At 47.4% G+C, this 13,681-nt stretch overlaps 33 non-coding genes across 33 annotated transcripts; all 33 read left to right on the top strand.

Annotated features, from left to right (window-relative positions):
• The first annotated feature begins 398 nt into the window (after positions 1-398).
• LOC132997640 (U2 spliceosomal RNA) lies at positions 399-590 on the top strand. The gene has a single exon (XR_009677686.1). It is a non-coding gene; the product is annotated as a U2 spliceosomal RNA (small nuclear RNA).
• Positions 591-888: 298 nt separating this feature from the next.
• LOC132997615 (U5 spliceosomal RNA) lies at positions 889-1,001 on the top strand. Its single transcript, XR_009677662.1, has one exon. It is a non-coding gene; the product is annotated as a U5 spliceosomal RNA (small nuclear RNA).
• Positions 1,002-1,181: 180 nt separating this feature from the next.
• Positions 1,182-1,373, top strand: LOC132997715 (U2 spliceosomal RNA). The gene has a single exon (XR_009677757.1). It is a non-coding gene; the product is annotated as a U2 spliceosomal RNA (small nuclear RNA).
• A 298-nt stretch (positions 1,374-1,671) lies between these two features.
• LOC132997614 (U5 spliceosomal RNA) lies at positions 1,672-1,784 on the top strand. The gene has a single exon (XR_009677661.1). It is a non-coding gene; the product is annotated as a U5 spliceosomal RNA (small nuclear RNA).
• A 180-nt stretch (positions 1,785-1,964) lies between these two features.
• LOC132997628 (U2 spliceosomal RNA) lies at positions 1,965-2,156 on the top strand. The gene has a single exon (XR_009677675.1). It is a non-coding gene; the product is annotated as a U2 spliceosomal RNA (small nuclear RNA).
• Positions 2,157-2,454: 298 nt separating this feature from the next.
• LOC132997612 (U5 spliceosomal RNA) lies at positions 2,455-2,567 on the top strand. The gene has a single exon (XR_009677660.1). It is a non-coding gene; the product is annotated as a U5 spliceosomal RNA (small nuclear RNA).
• A 180-nt stretch (positions 2,568-2,747) lies between these two features.
• Positions 2,748-2,939, top strand: LOC132997517 (U2 spliceosomal RNA). The gene has a single exon (XR_009677573.1). It is a non-coding gene; the product is annotated as a U2 spliceosomal RNA (small nuclear RNA).
• A 298-nt stretch (positions 2,940-3,237) lies between these two features.
• Positions 3,238-3,350, top strand: LOC132997681 (U5 spliceosomal RNA). Its single transcript, XR_009677725.1, has one exon. It is a non-coding gene; the product is annotated as a U5 spliceosomal RNA (small nuclear RNA).
• Positions 3,351-3,530: 180 nt separating this feature from the next.
• Positions 3,531-3,722, top strand: LOC132997505 (U2 spliceosomal RNA). Its single transcript, XR_009677562.1, has one exon. It is a non-coding gene; the product is annotated as a U2 spliceosomal RNA (small nuclear RNA).
• A 298-nt stretch (positions 3,723-4,020) lies between these two features.
• LOC132997611 (U5 spliceosomal RNA) lies at positions 4,021-4,133 on the top strand. The gene has a single exon (XR_009677659.1). It is a non-coding gene; the product is annotated as a U5 spliceosomal RNA (small nuclear RNA).
• Positions 4,134-4,313: 180 nt separating this feature from the next.
• Positions 4,314-4,505, top strand: LOC132997493 (U2 spliceosomal RNA). Its single transcript, XR_009677551.1, has one exon. It is a non-coding gene; the product is annotated as a U2 spliceosomal RNA (small nuclear RNA).
• A 298-nt stretch (positions 4,506-4,803) lies between these two features.
• LOC132997551 (U5 spliceosomal RNA) lies at positions 4,804-4,916 on the top strand. The gene has a single exon (XR_009677603.1). It is a non-coding gene; the product is annotated as a U5 spliceosomal RNA (small nuclear RNA).
• Positions 4,917-5,096: 180 nt separating this feature from the next.
• Positions 5,097-5,288, top strand: LOC132997471 (U2 spliceosomal RNA). The gene has a single exon (XR_009677530.1). It is a non-coding gene; the product is annotated as a U2 spliceosomal RNA (small nuclear RNA).
• Positions 5,289-5,584: 296 nt separating this feature from the next.
• On the top strand, positions 5,585-5,697 carry LOC132997550 (U5 spliceosomal RNA). The gene has a single exon (XR_009677602.1). It is a non-coding gene; the product is annotated as a U5 spliceosomal RNA (small nuclear RNA).
• Positions 5,698-5,877: 180 nt separating this feature from the next.
• Positions 5,878-6,069, top strand: LOC132997520 (U2 spliceosomal RNA). The gene has a single exon (XR_009677576.1). It is a non-coding gene; the product is annotated as a U2 spliceosomal RNA (small nuclear RNA).
• Positions 6,070-6,367: 298 nt separating this feature from the next.
• LOC132997646 (U5 spliceosomal RNA) lies at positions 6,368-6,480 on the top strand. The gene has a single exon (XR_009677692.1). It is a non-coding gene; the product is annotated as a U5 spliceosomal RNA (small nuclear RNA).
• A 180-nt stretch (positions 6,481-6,660) lies between these two features.
• Positions 6,661-6,852, top strand: LOC132997713 (U2 spliceosomal RNA). Its single transcript, XR_009677756.1, has one exon. It is a non-coding gene; the product is annotated as a U2 spliceosomal RNA (small nuclear RNA).
• Positions 6,853-7,150: 298 nt separating this feature from the next.
• LOC132997610 (U5 spliceosomal RNA) lies at positions 7,151-7,263 on the top strand. Its single transcript, XR_009677658.1, has one exon. It is a non-coding gene; the product is annotated as a U5 spliceosomal RNA (small nuclear RNA).
• Positions 7,264-7,443: 180 nt separating this feature from the next.
• Positions 7,444-7,635, top strand: LOC132997539 (U2 spliceosomal RNA). Its single transcript, XR_009677594.1, has one exon. It is a non-coding gene; the product is annotated as a U2 spliceosomal RNA (small nuclear RNA).
• Positions 7,636-7,933: 298 nt separating this feature from the next.
• Positions 7,934-8,046, top strand: LOC132997609 (U5 spliceosomal RNA). Its single transcript, XR_009677657.1, has one exon. It is a non-coding gene; the product is annotated as a U5 spliceosomal RNA (small nuclear RNA).
• A 180-nt stretch (positions 8,047-8,226) lies between these two features.
• LOC132997466 (U2 spliceosomal RNA) lies at positions 8,227-8,418 on the top strand. Its single transcript, XR_009677525.1, has one exon. It is a non-coding gene; the product is annotated as a U2 spliceosomal RNA (small nuclear RNA).
• A 298-nt stretch (positions 8,419-8,716) lies between these two features.
• LOC132997645 (U5 spliceosomal RNA) lies at positions 8,717-8,829 on the top strand. The gene has a single exon (XR_009677691.1). It is a non-coding gene; the product is annotated as a U5 spliceosomal RNA (small nuclear RNA).
• A 180-nt stretch (positions 8,830-9,009) lies between these two features.
• Positions 9,010-9,201, top strand: LOC132997712 (U2 spliceosomal RNA). The gene has a single exon (XR_009677755.1). It is a non-coding gene; the product is annotated as a U2 spliceosomal RNA (small nuclear RNA).
• Positions 9,202-9,499: 298 nt separating this feature from the next.
• LOC132997608 (U5 spliceosomal RNA) lies at positions 9,500-9,612 on the top strand. Its single transcript, XR_009677656.1, has one exon. It is a non-coding gene; the product is annotated as a U5 spliceosomal RNA (small nuclear RNA).
• Positions 9,613-9,792: 180 nt separating this feature from the next.
• Positions 9,793-9,984, top strand: LOC132997617 (U2 spliceosomal RNA). Its single transcript, XR_009677664.1, has one exon. It is a non-coding gene; the product is annotated as a U2 spliceosomal RNA (small nuclear RNA).
• A 298-nt stretch (positions 9,985-10,282) lies between these two features.
• LOC132997607 (U5 spliceosomal RNA) lies at positions 10,283-10,395 on the top strand. The gene has a single exon (XR_009677655.1). It is a non-coding gene; the product is annotated as a U5 spliceosomal RNA (small nuclear RNA).
• Positions 10,396-10,575: 180 nt separating this feature from the next.
• LOC132997459 (U2 spliceosomal RNA) lies at positions 10,576-10,767 on the top strand. Its single transcript, XR_009677518.1, has one exon. It is a non-coding gene; the product is annotated as a U2 spliceosomal RNA (small nuclear RNA).
• Positions 10,768-11,065: 298 nt separating this feature from the next.
• Positions 11,066-11,178, top strand: LOC132997606 (U5 spliceosomal RNA). The gene has a single exon (XR_009677654.1). It is a non-coding gene; the product is annotated as a U5 spliceosomal RNA (small nuclear RNA).
• A 180-nt stretch (positions 11,179-11,358) lies between these two features.
• LOC132997693 (U2 spliceosomal RNA) lies at positions 11,359-11,550 on the top strand. The gene has a single exon (XR_009677737.1). It is a non-coding gene; the product is annotated as a U2 spliceosomal RNA (small nuclear RNA).
• A 405-nt stretch (positions 11,551-11,955) lies between these two features.
• Positions 11,956-12,147, top strand: LOC132997605 (U2 spliceosomal RNA). The gene has a single exon (XR_009677653.1). It is a non-coding gene; the product is annotated as a U2 spliceosomal RNA (small nuclear RNA).
• A 298-nt stretch (positions 12,148-12,445) lies between these two features.
• Positions 12,446-12,558, top strand: LOC132997674 (U5 spliceosomal RNA). Its single transcript, XR_009677718.1, has one exon. It is a non-coding gene; the product is annotated as a U5 spliceosomal RNA (small nuclear RNA).
• Positions 12,559-12,738: 180 nt separating this feature from the next.
• LOC132997592 (U2 spliceosomal RNA) lies at positions 12,739-12,930 on the top strand. The gene has a single exon (XR_009677642.1). It is a non-coding gene; the product is annotated as a U2 spliceosomal RNA (small nuclear RNA).
• A 298-nt stretch (positions 12,931-13,228) lies between these two features.
• On the top strand, positions 13,229-13,341 carry LOC132997604 (U5 spliceosomal RNA). Its single transcript, XR_009677652.1, has one exon. It is a non-coding gene; the product is annotated as a U5 spliceosomal RNA (small nuclear RNA).
• Positions 13,342-13,681: the final 340 nt, after the last annotated feature.

The following is a 13,681-nucleotide window of genomic DNA, read 5'->3' as shown; positions in this document are numbered from 1 at the left end:
CTGTAGAAAAGCAAACACTCAAGACCTGCTGGGAGACTTGTTGAGAAACCAGAGTCAGCTATTTGGACCCAACGTAAGTGGTTCAGGGATCTATCGCTTAAACAGGCTTAAAAGCCAATCACAGTAGTCAGGGCAGGAGCTAATAAAGACGTGTATAATTTTGGTTGCCAGATGGGGGCGGGGTGGGAATGTTGCATACTGGGCTCTGACATGCGGAAAGAAAAGGCCTACCGTGAAAAGTCAAAGAGCTGTCTAGGTCAGAAATCAAGCGTCCACAAAGGAGAGCTCGGGCGGAGGTGATAAGCAGCAGCCATCGTTATGCACACCTCCAAATGTGGCACCATCTCATGTGAGATTTGTGCCAAGAGCCTGGCGTGGACATCCAACACTTGGGGATTATCGCTTCTCGGCCTTTTGGCTAAGATCAAGTGTAGTATCTGTTCTTATCAGTTTAATATCTGATATGTCCTCTATATGAGGACTACATATTAAGCAGATTTTTGGCAAGAGGAGCAGAAATGTGGAGCTTGCTCCCTTCTCTCCACGCATCGACCTAGCATTGCAGTGCCGCTGGGAACGGTGCACTCTGTTCTTACCCTGTAGAAAAGCAAACACTCAAGACCTGCTGGGAGACTTGGTGAGAAACCAGAGTCAGCTATTTGGACCCAATGTAAGTGGTTCAGGGATCTATCGCTTAAACAGGCTTAAAAGCCAATCACAGTAGTCAGGGCAGGAGCTAATAAAGACGTGTATAATTTTGGTTGCCAGATGGGGGCGGGGTGGGAATGTTGCATACTGGGCTCTGACATGTGGAAAGAAAAGGCCTACCGTGAAGGTGGTGAATGTGACCGAGAGGCTCCACCGCTGCTCTCCAACACAGGGCCATGCTGACTCTGGTTTCTCTTCATAACGCACAAGTCTTTCGCCTTTTACTAAAGACTTCCGTGGAGAGGAACAAACATGAGTTGAATATATTTTTGGCAGGCTTTGCTTCATGGCTGAGCCTTTTGAAATTGTGAAAAGTCAAAGAGCTGTCTAGGTCAGAAATCAAGCGTCCACAAAGGAGAGCTCGGGCGGAGGTGATAAGCAGCAGCCATCATTATGCACACCTCCAAATGTGGCACCATATCAAGTGAGATTTGTGCCAAGAGCCTGGCGTGGACATCCAACACTTGGGGATTATCGCTTCTCGGCCTTTTGGCTAAGATCAAGTGTAGTATCTGTTCTTATCAGTTTAATATCTGATATGTCCTCTATATGAGGACTACATATTAAGCAGATTTTTGGAAAGAGGAGCAGAAATGTGGAGCTTGCTCCCTTCTCTCCACGCATTGACCTAGCATTGCAGTGCCGCTGGGAACGGTGCACTCTGTTCTTACCCTGTAGAAAAGCAAACACTCAAGACCTGCTGGTAGACTTGGTGAGAAACCAGAGTCAGCTATTTGGACCCAATGTAAGTGGTTCAGGGATCTATCGCTTAAACAGGCTTAAAAGCCAATCACAGTAGTCAGGGCAGGAGCTAATAAAGACGTGTATAATTTTGGTTGCCAGATGGGGGCGGGGTGGGAATGTTGCATACTGGGCTCTGACATGCGGAAAGAAAAGGCCTACCGTGAAGGTGGTGAATGTGACCGAGAGTCTCCACCGCTGCTCTCCAACACAGGGCCATGCTGACTCTGGTTTCTCTTCATAACGCACAAGTCTTTCGCCTTTTACTAAAGACTTCCGTGGAGAGGAACAAACATGAGTTGAATATATTTTTGGCAGGCTTTGCTTCATGGCTGAGCCTTTTGAAATTGTGAAAAGTCAAAGAGCTGTCTAGGTCAGAAATCAAGCGTCCACAAAGGAGAACTCGGGCGGAGGTGATAAGCAGCAGCCATCGTTATGCACACCTCCAAATGTGGCACCATATCAAGTGAGATTTGTGCCAAGAGCCTGGCGTGGACATCCAACACTTGGGGATTATCGCTTCTCGGCCTTTTGGCTAAGATCAAGTGTAGTATCTGTTCTTATCAGTTTAATATCTGATATGTCCTCTATATGAGGACTACATATTAAGCAGATTTTTGGCAAGAGGAGCAGAAATGTGGAGCTTGCTCCCTTCTCTCCACGCATCGACCTAGCATTGCAGTGCCGCTGGGAACGGTGCACTCTGTTCTTACCCTGTAGAAAAGCAAACACTCAAGACCTGCTGGGAGACTTGGTGAGAAACCAGAGTCAGCTATTTGGACCCAATGTAAGTGGTTCAGGGATCTATCGCTTAAACAGGCTTAAAAGCCAATCACAGTAGTCAGGGCAGGAGCTAATAAAGACGTGTATCATTTTGGTTGCCAAATGGGGGCGGGGTGGGAATGTTGCATACTGGGCTCTGACATGCGGAAAGAAAAGGCCTACCGTGAAGGTGGTGAATGTGACCGAGAGTCTCCACCGCTGCTCTCCAACACAGGGCCATGCTGACTCTGGTTTCTCTTCATAACGCACAAGTCTTTCGCCTTTTACTAAAGACTTCCGTGGAGAGGAACAAACATGAGTTGAATATATTTTTGGCAGGCTTTGCTTCATGGCTGAGCCTTTTGAAATTGTGAAAAGTCAAAGAGCTGTCTAGGTCAGAAATCAAGCGTCCACAAAATAGAGCTCGGGCGAAGGTGATAAGCAGCAGCCATCGTTATGCACACCTCCAAATGTGGCACCATCTCAAGTGAGATTTGTGCCAAGAGCCTGGCGTGGACATCCAACACTTGGGGATTATCGCTTCTCGGCCTTTTGGCTAAGATCAAGTGTAATATCTGTTCTTATCAGTTTAATATCTGATATGTCCTCTATATGAGGACTACATATTGAGCAGATTTTTGGCAAGAGGAGCAGAAATGTGGAGCTTGCTCCCTTCTCTCCACGCATCGACCTAGCATTGCAGTGCCGCTGGGAACGGTGCACTCTGTTCTTACCCTGTAGTAAAGCAAACACTCAAGACCTGCTGGGAGACTTGGTTAGAAACCAGAGTCTGCTATTTGGACCCAATGTAAGTGGTTCAGGGATCAATCGCTTAAACAGGCTTAAAAGCCAATCACAGTAGTCAGGGCAGGAGCAAATAAAGACGTGTATAATTTTGGTTGCCAAATGGGGGCGGGGTGGGAATGTTGCACACTGGGCTCTGACATGCGGAAAGAAAAGGCCTACCGTAAAGGTGGTGAATGTGACCGAGAGGCTCCACCGCTGCTCTCCAACACAGGGCCATGCTGACTCTGGTTTCTATTCATAACGCACAAGTCTTTCGCCTTTTACTAAAGACTTCCGTGGAGAGGAACAAACATGAGTTGAATATATTTTTGGCAGGCTTTGCATCATGGCTGAGCCTTTTGAAATTGTGAAAAGTCAAAGAGCTGTCTAGGTCAGAAATCAAGCGTCCACAAAGGAGAGCTCGGGCGGAGGTGATAAGCAGCAGCCATCGTTATGCACACCTCCAAATGTGGCACCATATCAAGTGAGATTTGTGCCAAGAGCCTGGCGTGGACATCCAACACTTGGGCATTATCGCTTCTCGGCCTTTTGGCTAAGATTAAGTGTAGTATCTGTTCTTATCAGTTTAATATCTGATATGTCCTCTATATGAGGACTACATATTAAGCAGATTTTTGGCAAGAGGAGCAGAAATGTGGAGCTTGCTCCCTTCTCTCCACGCATCGACCTAGCATTGCAGTGCCGCTGGGAACGGTGCACTCTGTTCTTACCCTGTAGAAAAGCAAACACTCAAGACCTGCTGGGAGACTTGGTGAGAAACCAGAGTCAGCTATTTGGACCCAATGTAAGTGGTTCAGGGATCTATCGCTTAAACAGGCTTAAAAGCCAATCACAGTAGTCAGGGCAGGAGCAAATAAAGACGTGTATAATTTTGGTTGCCAAATGGGGGCGGGGTGGGAATGTTGCATACTGGGCTCTGACATGCGGAAAGAAAAGGCCTACCGTAAAGGTGGTGAATGTGACCGAGAGGCTCCACCGCTGCTCTCCAACACAGGGCCATGCTGACTCTGGTTTCTCTTCATAACGCACAAGTCTTTCGCCTTTTACTAAAGACTTCCGTGGAGAGGAACAAACATGAGTTGAATATATTTTTGGCAGGCTTTGCTTCATGGCTGAGCCTTTTGAAATTGTGAAAAGTCAAAGAGCTGTCTAGGTCAGAAATCAAGCGTCCACAAAGGAGAGCTCGGGCGGAGGTGATAAGCAGCAGCCATCGTTATGCACACCTCCAAATGTGGCACCATATCAAGTGAGATTTGTGCCAAGAGCCTGGCGTGGACATCCAACACTTGGGGATTATCGCTTCTCGGCCTTTTGGCTAAGATCAAGTGTAGTATCTGTTCTTATCAGTTTAATATCTGATATGTCCTCTATATGAGGACTACATAGTAAGCAGATTTTTGGCGAGAGGAGCAGAAATGTGGAGCTTGCTCCCTTCTCTCCACGCATCGACCTAGCATTGCAGTGCCGCTGGGAACGGTGCACTCTGTTGTTACCATGTAGAAAAGCAAACACTCAAGACCTGCTGGGAGACTTGGTGAGAAACCAGAGTCAGCTATTTGGACCCAATGTAAGTGGTTCAGGGATCTATCGCTTAAACAGGCTTAAAAGCCAATCACAGTAGTCAGGGCAGGAGCTAATAAAGACGTGTATAATTTTGGTTGCCAGATGGGGGCGGGGTGGGAATGTTGCATACTGGGCTCTGACATGCGGAAAGAAAAGGCCTACCGTGAAGGTGGTGAATGTGACCGAGAGGCTCCACCGCTGCTCTCCAACACAGGGCCATGCTTACTCTGGTTTCTCTTCATAACGCACAAGTCTTTCGCCTTTTACTAAAGACTTCCGTGGAGAGGAACAAACATGAGTTGAATATATTTTTGGCAGGCTTTGCTTCATGGCTGAGCCTTTTGAAATTGTGAAAAGTCAAAGAGCTGTCTAGGTCAGAAATCAAGCGTCCACAAAGGAGAGCTCGGGCGGAGGTGATAAGCAGCAGCCATCGTTATGCACACCTCCAAATGTGGCACCATCTCAAGTGAAATTTGTGCCAAGAGCCTGGCGTGGACATCCAACACTTGGGGATTATCGCTTCTCGGCCTTTTGGCTAAGATCAAGTGTAGTATCTGTTCTTATCAGTTTAATATCTGATATGTCCTCTATATGAGGACTACATATTAAGCAGATTTTTGGCAAGAGGAGCAGAAATGTGGAGCTTGCTCCCTTCTCTCCACGCATCGACCTAGCTTTGCAGTGCCGCTGGGAACGGTGCACTCTGTTCTTACCCTGTAGATAAGCAAACACTCAAGACCTGCTGGGAGACTTGGTGAGAAACCAGAGTCAGCTATTTGGACCCAATGTAAGTGGTTCAGGGATCTATCGCTTAAACAGGCTTAAAAGCCAATCACAGTAGTCAGGGCAGGAGCTAATAAAGACGTGTATAATTTTGGTTGCCAAATGGGGGCGGGGTGGGAATGTTGCATACTGGGCTGACATGCGGAAAGAAAAGGCCTACCGTGAAGGTGGTGAATGTGACCGAGAGTCTCCACCGCTGCTCTCCAACACAGGGCCATGCTTACTCTGGTTTCTCTTCATAACGCACAAGTCTTTCGCCTTTTACTAAAGACTTCCGTGGAGAGGAACAAACATGAGTTGAATATATTTTTGGCAGGCTTTGCTTCATGGCTGAGCCTTTTGAAATTGTGAAAAGTCAAAGAGCTGTCTAGGTCAGAAATCAAGCGTCCACAAAGGAGAGCTCGGGCGGAGGTGATAAGCAGCAGCCATCGTTATGCACACCTCCAAATGTGGCACCATATCAAGTGAGATTTGTGCCAAGAGCCTGTCGTGGACATCCAACACTTGGGGATAATCGCTTCTCGGCCTTTTGGCTAAGATCAAGTGTAGTATCTGTTCTTATCAGTTTAATATCTGATATGGCCTCTATATGAGGACTACATATTAAGCAGATTTTTGGCAAGAGGAGCAGAAATGTGGAGCTTGCTCCCTTCTCTCCACGCATCGACCTAGCATAGCAGTGCCGCTGGGAACGGTGCACTCTGTTCTTACCCTGTAGAAAAGCAAACACTCAAGACCTGCTGGGAGACTTGGTGAGAAACCAGAGTCAGCTATTTGGACCCAATGTAAGTGGTTCAGGGATCTATCGCTTAAACAGGCTTAAAAGCCAATCACAGTAGTCAGGGCAGGAGCTAATAAAGACGTGTATAATTTTGGTTGCCAGATGGGGGCGGGGTGGGAATGTTGCATACTGGGCTCTGACATGCGGAAAGAAAAGGCCTACCGTGAAGGTGGTGAATGTGACCGAGAGGCTCCACCGCTGCTCTCCAACACAGGGCCATGCCGACTCTGGTTTCTCTTCATAACGCACAAGTCTTTCGCCTTTTACTAAAGACTTCCGTGGAGAGGAACAAACATGAGTTGAATATATTTTTGGCAGGCTTTGCTTCATGGCTGAGCCTTTTGAAATTGTGAAAAGTCAAAGAGCTGTCTAGGTCAGAAATCAAGCGTCCACAAAGGAGAGCTCGGGCGGAGGTGATAAGCAGCAGCCATCATTATGCACACCTCCAAATGTGGCACCATATCAAGTGAGATTTGTGCCAAGAGCCTGGCGTGGACATCCAACACTTGGGGATTATCGCTTCTCGGCCTTTTGGCTAAGATCAAGTGTAGTATCTGTTCTTATCAGTTTAATATCTGATATGTCCTCTATATGAGGACTACATATTAAGCAGATTTTTGGAAAGAGGAGCAGAAATGTGGAGCTTGCTCCCTTCTCTCCACGCATTGACCTAGCATTGCAGTGCCGCTGGGAACGGTGCACTCTGTTCTTACCCTGTAGAAAAGCAAACACTCAAGACCTGCTGGTAGACTTGGTGAGAAACCAGAGTCAGCTATTTGGACCCAATGTAAGTGGTTCAGGGATCTATCGCTTAAACAGGCTTAAAAGCCAATCACAGTAGTCAGGGCAGGAGCTAATAAAGACGTGTATAATTTTGGTTGCCAGATGGGGGCGGGGTGGGAATGTTGCATACTGGGCTCTGACATGCGGAAAGAAAAGGCCTACCGTGAAGGTGGTGAATGTGACCGAGAGTCTCCACCGCTGCTCTCCAACACAGGGCCATGCTGACTCTGGTTTCTCTTCATAACGCACAAGTCTTTCGCCTTTTACTAAAGACTTCCGTGGAGAGGAACAAACATGAGTTGAATATATTTTTGGCAGGCTTTGCTTCATGGCTGAGCCTTTTGAAATTGTGAAAAGTCAAAGAGCTGTCTAGGTCAGAAATCAAGCGTCCACAAAGGAGAGCTCGGGCGGAGGTGATAAGCAGCAGCCATCGTTATGCACACCTCCAAATGTGGCACCATCTCAAGTGAGATTTGTGCCAAGAGCCTGGCATGGACATCCAACACTTGGGGATTATCGCTTCTCGGCCTTTTGGCTAAGATCAAGTGTAGTATCTGTTCTTATCAGTTTAATATCTGATATGTCCTCTATATGAGGACTACATATTAAGCAGATTTTTGGCAAGAGGAGCAGAAATGTGGACCTTGCTCCCTTCTCTCCACGCATCGACCTAGCATTGCAGTGCCTCTGGGAATGGTGAACTCTGTTCTTACCCTTTAGAAAAGCAAACACTCAAGACCTGCTGGGAGACTTGGTGAGAAACCAGAGTCAGCTATTTGGACTCAATGTAAGTGGTTCAGGGATCTATCGCTTAAACAGGCTTAAAAGCCAATCACAGTAGTCAGGGCAGGAGCTAATAAAGACGTGTATAATTTTGGTTGCCAGATGGGGGCGGGGTGGGAATGTTGCATACTGGGCTCTGACATGCGGAAAGAAAAGGCCTACCGTGAAGGTGGTGAATGTGACCGAGAGTCTCCACCGCTGCTCTCCAACACAGGGCCATGCTGACTCTGGTTTCTCTTCATAACGCACAAGTCTTTCGCCTTTTACTAAAGACTTCCGTGGAGAGGAACAAACATGAGTTGAATATATTTTTGGCAGGCTTTGCTTCATGGCTGAGCCTTTTGAAATTGTGAAAAGTCAAAGAGCTGTCTAGGTCAGAAATCAAGCGTCCACAAAGGAGAGCTCGGGCGGAGGTGATAAGCAGCAGCCATCGTTATGCACACCTCCAAATGTGGCACCATCTCAAGTGAGATTTGTGCCAAGAGCCTGGCGTGGACATCCAACACTTGGGGATTATCGCTTCTCGGCCTTTTGGCTAAGATCAAGTGTAGTATCTGTTCTTATCAGTGTAATATCTGATATGTCCTCTATATGAGGACTACATATTAAGCAGATTTTTGGCAAGAGGAGCAGAAATGTGGAGCTTGCTCCCTTCTCTCCACGCATCGACCTAGCATTGCAGTGCCGCTGGGAACGGTGCACTCTGTTCTTACCCTGTAGAAAAGCAAACACTCAAGACCTGCTGGGAGACTTGGTGAGAAACCAGAGTCAGCTATTTGGACCCAATGTAAGTGGTTCAGGGATCTATCGCTTAAACAGGCTTAAAAGCCAATCACAGTAGTCAGGGCAGGAGCTAATAAAGACGTGTATAATTTTGGTTGCCAGATGGGGGCGGGGTGGGAATGTTGCATACTGGGCTCTGACATGCGGAAAGAAAAGGCCTACCGTGAAGGTGGTGAATGTGACCGAGAGGCTCCACCGCTGCTCTCCAACACAGGGCCATGCCGACTCTGGTTTCTCTTCATAACGCACAAGTCTTTCGCCTTTTACTAAAGACTTCCGTGGAGAGGAACAAACATGAGTTGAATATATTTTTGGCAGGCTTTGCTTCATGGCTGAGCCTTTTGAAATTGTGAAAAGTCAAAGAGCTGTCTAGGTCAGAAATCAAGCGTCCACAAAGGAGAGCTCGGGCGGAGGTGATAAGCAGCAGCCATCATTATGCACACCTCCAAATGTGGCACCATATCAAGTGAGATTTGTGCCAAGAGCCTGGCGTGGACATCCAACACTTGGGGATTATCGCTTCTCGGCCTTTTGGCTAAGATCAAGTGTAGTATCTGTTCTTATCAGTTTAATATCTGATATGTCCTCTATATGAGGACTACATATTAAGCAGATTTTTGGAAAGAGGAGCAGAAATGTGGAGCTTGCTCCCTTCTCTCCACGCATTGACCTAGCATTGCAGTGCCGCTGGGAACGGTGCACTCTGTTCTTACCCTGTAGAAAAGCAAACACTCAAGACCTGCTGGTAGACTTGGTGAGAAACCAGAGTCAGCTATTTGGACCCAATGTAAGTGGTTCAGGGATCTATCGCTTAAACAGGCTTAAAAGCCAATCACAGTAGTCAGGGCAGGAGCTAATAAAGACGTGTATAATTTTGGTTGCCAGATGGGGGCGGGGTGGGAATGTTGCATACTGGGCTCTGACATGCGGAAAGAAAAGGCCTACCGTGAAGGTGGTGAATGTGACCGAGAGTCTCCACCGCTGCTCTCCAACACAGGGCCATGCTGACTCTGGTTTCTCTTCATAACGCACAAGTCTTTCGCCTTTTACTAAAGACTTCCGTGGAGAGGAACAAACATGAGTTGAATATATTTTTGGCAGGCTTTGCTTCATGGCTGAGCCTTTTGAAATTGTGAAAAGTCAAAGAGCTGTCTAGGTCAGAAATCAAGCGTCCACAAAGGAGAACTCGGGCGGAGGTGATAAGCAGCAGCCATCGTTATGCACACCTCCAAATGTGGCACCATATCAAGTGAGATTTGTGCCAAGAGCCTGGCGTGGACATCCAACACTTGGGGATTATCGCTTCTCGGCCTTTTGGCTAAGATCAAGTGTAGTATCTGTTCTTATCAGTTTAATATCTGATATGTCCTCTATATGAGGACTACATATTAAGCAGATTTTTGGCAAGAGGAGCAGAAATGTGGAGCTTGCTCCCTTCTCTCCACGCATCGACCTAGCATTGCAGTGCCGCTGGGAACGGTGCACTCTGTTCTTACCCTGTAGAAAAGCAAACACTCAAGACCTGCTGGGAGACTTGGTGAGAAACCAGAGTCAGCTATTTGGACCCAATGTAAGTGGTTCAGGGATCTATCGCTTAAACAGGCTTAAAAGCCAATCACAGTAGTCAGGGCAGGAGCTAATAAAGACGTGTATCATTTTGGTTGCCAAATGGGGGCGGGGTGGGAATGTTGCATACTGGGCTCTGACATGCGGAAAGAAAAGGCCTACCGTGAAGGTGGTGAATGTGACCGAGAGTCTCCACCGCTGCTCTCCAACACAGGGCCATGCTGACTCTGGTTTCTCTTCATAACGCACAAGTCTTTCGCCTTTTACTAAAGACTTCCGTGGAGAGGAACAAACATGAGTTGAATATATTTTTGGCAGGCTTTGCTTCATGGCTGAGCCTTTTGAAATTGTGAAAAGTCAAAGAGCTGTCTAGGTCAGAAATCAAGCGTCCACAAAGGAGAGCTCGGGCGGAGGTGATAAGCAGCAGCCATCGTTATGCACACCTCCAAATGTGGCACCATCTCAAGTGAGATTTGTGCCAAGAGCCTGGCGTGGACATCCAACACTTGGGGATTATCGCTTCTCGGCCTTTTGGCTAAGATCAAGTGTAGTATCTGTTCTTATCAGTTTAATATCTGATATGTCCTCTATGTGAGGACTACATATTAAGCAGATTTTTGGCAAGAGGAGCAGAAATGTGGAGCTTGCTCCCTTCTCTCCACGCATCGACCTAGCATTGCAGTGCCGCTGGGAACGGTGCACTCTGTTCTTACCCTGTAGAAAAGCAAACAGTCAAGACCTGCTGGGAGACTTGTTGAGAAACCAGAGTCAGCTATTTGGACCCAATGTAAGTGGTTCAGGGATCTATCGCTTAAACAGGCTTAAAAGCCAATCACAGTAGTCAGGGCAGGAGCTAATAAAGACGTGTATAATTTTGGTTGCCAGATGGGGGCGGGGTGGGAATGTTGCATACTGGGCTCTGACATGCGGAAAGAAAAGGCCTACCGTGAAGGTGGTGAATGTGACCGAGAGGCTCCACCGCTGCTCTCCAACACAGGGCCATGCTGACTCTGGTTTCTCTTCATAACGCACAAGTCTTTCGCCTTTTACTAAAGACTTCCGTGGAGAGGAACAAACATGAGTTGAATATATTTTTGGCAGGCTTTGCTTCATGGCTGAGCCTTTTGAAATTGTGAAAAGTCAAAGAGCTGTCTAGGTCAGAAATCAAGCGTCCACAAAGGAGAGCTCGGGCGGAGGTGATAAGCAGCAGCCATCGTTATGCACACCTCCAAATGTGGCACCATCTCAAGTGAGATTTGTGCCAAGAGCCTGGCGTGGACATCCAACACTTGGGGATTATCGCTTCTCGGCCTTTTGGCTAAGATCAAGTGTAGTATCTGTTCTTATCAGTTTAATATCTGATATGTCCTCTATATGAGGACTACATATTAAGCAGATTTTTGGAAAGAGGAGCAGAAATGTGGAGCTTGCTCCCTTCTCTCCACGCATCGACCTAGCATTGCAGTGCCGCTGGGAACGGTGCACTCTGTTCTTACCCTGTAGAAAAGCAAACACTCAAGACCTGCTGGGAGACTTGTTGAGAAACCAGAGTCAGCTATTTGGACCCAACGTAAGTGGTTCAGGGATCTATCGCTTAAACAGGCTTAAAAGCCAATCACAGTAGTCAGGGCAGGAGCTAATAAAGACGTGTATAATTTTGGTTGCCAGATGGGGGCGGGGTGGGAATGTTGCATACTGGGCTCTGACATGCGGAAAGAAAAGGCCTACCGTGAAAAGTCAAAGAGCTGTCTAGGTCAGAAATCAAGCGTCCACAAAGGAGAGCTCGGGCGGAGGTGATAAGCAGCAGCCATCGTTATGCACACCTCCAAATGTGGCACCATCTCATGTGAGATTTGTGCCAAGAGCCTGGCGTGGACATCCAACACTTGGGGATTATCGCTTCTCGGCCTTTTGGCTAAGATCAAGTGTAGTATCTGTTCTTATCAGTTTAATATCTGATATGTCCTCTATATGAGGACTACATATTAAGCAGATTTTTGGCAAGAGGAGCAGAAATGTGGAGCTTGCTCCCTTCTCTCCACGCATCGACCTAGCATTGCAGTGCCGCTGGGAACGGTGCACTCTGTTCTTACCCTGTAGAAAAGCAAACACTCAAGACCTGCTGGGAGACTTGGTGAGAAACCAGAGTCAGCTATTTGGACCCAATGTAAGTGGTTCAGGGATCTATCGCTTAAACAGGCTTAAAAGCCAATCACAGTAGTCAGGGCAGGAGCTAATAAAGACGTGTATAATTTTGGTTGCCAGATGGGGGCGGGGTGGGAATGTTGCATACTGGGCTCTGACATGTGGAAAGAAAAGGCCTACCGTGAAGGTGGTGAATGTGACCGAGAGGCTCCACCGCTGCTCTCCAACACAGGGCCATGCTGACTCTGGTTTCTCTTCATAACGCACAAGTCTTTCGCCTTTTACTAAAGACTTCCGTGGAGAGGCACAAACATGAGTTGAATATATTTTTGGCAGGCTTTGCTTCATGGCTGAGCCTTTTGAAATTGTGAAAAGTCAAAGAGCTGTCTAGGTCAGAAATCAAGCGTCCACAAAGGAGAGCTCGGGCGGAGGTGATAAGCAGCAGCCATCGTTATGCACACCTCCAAATGTGGCACCATATCAAGTGAGATTTGTGCCAAGAGCCTGGCGTGGACATCCAACACTTGGGGATTATCGCTTCTCGGCCTTTTGGCTAAGATCAAGTGTAGTATCTGTTCTTATCAGTTTAATATCTGATATGTCCTCTATATGAGGACTACATATTAAGCAGATTTTTGGCAAGAGGAGCAGAAATGTGGAGCTTGCTCCCTTCTCTCCACGCATCGACCTAGCATTGCAGTGCCGCTGGGAACGGTGCACTCTGTTCTTACCCTGTAGAAAAGCAAACACTCAAGACCTGCTGGGAGACTTGGTGAGAAACCAGAGTCAGCTATTTGGACCCAATGTAAGTGGTTCAGGGATCTATCGCTTAAACAGGCTTAAAAGCCAATCACAGTAGTCAGGGCAGGAGCTAATAAAGGCGTGTATAATTTTGGTTGCCAGATGGGGGCGGGGTGGGAATGTTGCATACTGGGCTCTGACATGCGGAAAGAAAAGGCCTACCGTGAAGGTGGTGAATGTGACCGAGAGGCTCCACCGCTGCTCTCCAACACAGGGCCATGCTGACTCTGGTTTCTCTTCATAACGCACAAGTCTTTCGCCTTTTACTAAAGACTTCCGTGGAGAGGAACAAACATGAGTTGAATATATTTTTGGCAGGCTTTGCTTCATGGCTGAGCCTTTTGAAATTGTGAAAAGTCAAAGAGCTGTCTAGGTCAGAAATCAAGCGTCCACAAAGGAGAGCTCGGGCGGAGGTGATAAGCAGCAGCCATCGTTATGCACACCTCCAAATGTGGCACCATCTCAATTGAGATTTGTGCCAAGAGCCTGGCGTGGACATCCAACACTTGGGGATTATCGCTTCTCGGCCTTTTGGCTAAGATCAAGTGGAGCGACGGGGGCAAAGGTGGACGAAGAAGAAACACAGACGACCCAAAGATGGCCCCAAGGGGTTCCAAGGAACAGATGAGCCCAAAGGTCGGGGTGAGGTACACTATACGTTTCCAGGCGGAATCA

Source organism: Limanda limanda, unplaced genomic scaffold (genome assembly GCF_963576545.1).
Source record: "Limanda limanda unplaced genomic scaffold, fLimLim1.1 SCAFFOLD_39, whole genome shotgun sequence".
NCBI lineage: Eukaryota > Metazoa > Chordata > Actinopteri > Pleuronectiformes > Pleuronectidae > Limanda > Limanda limanda.
The sequence above is the reverse complement of the archived record's forward strand: the minus strand, read 5'-3'. Positions and strand labels throughout refer to the sequence as shown.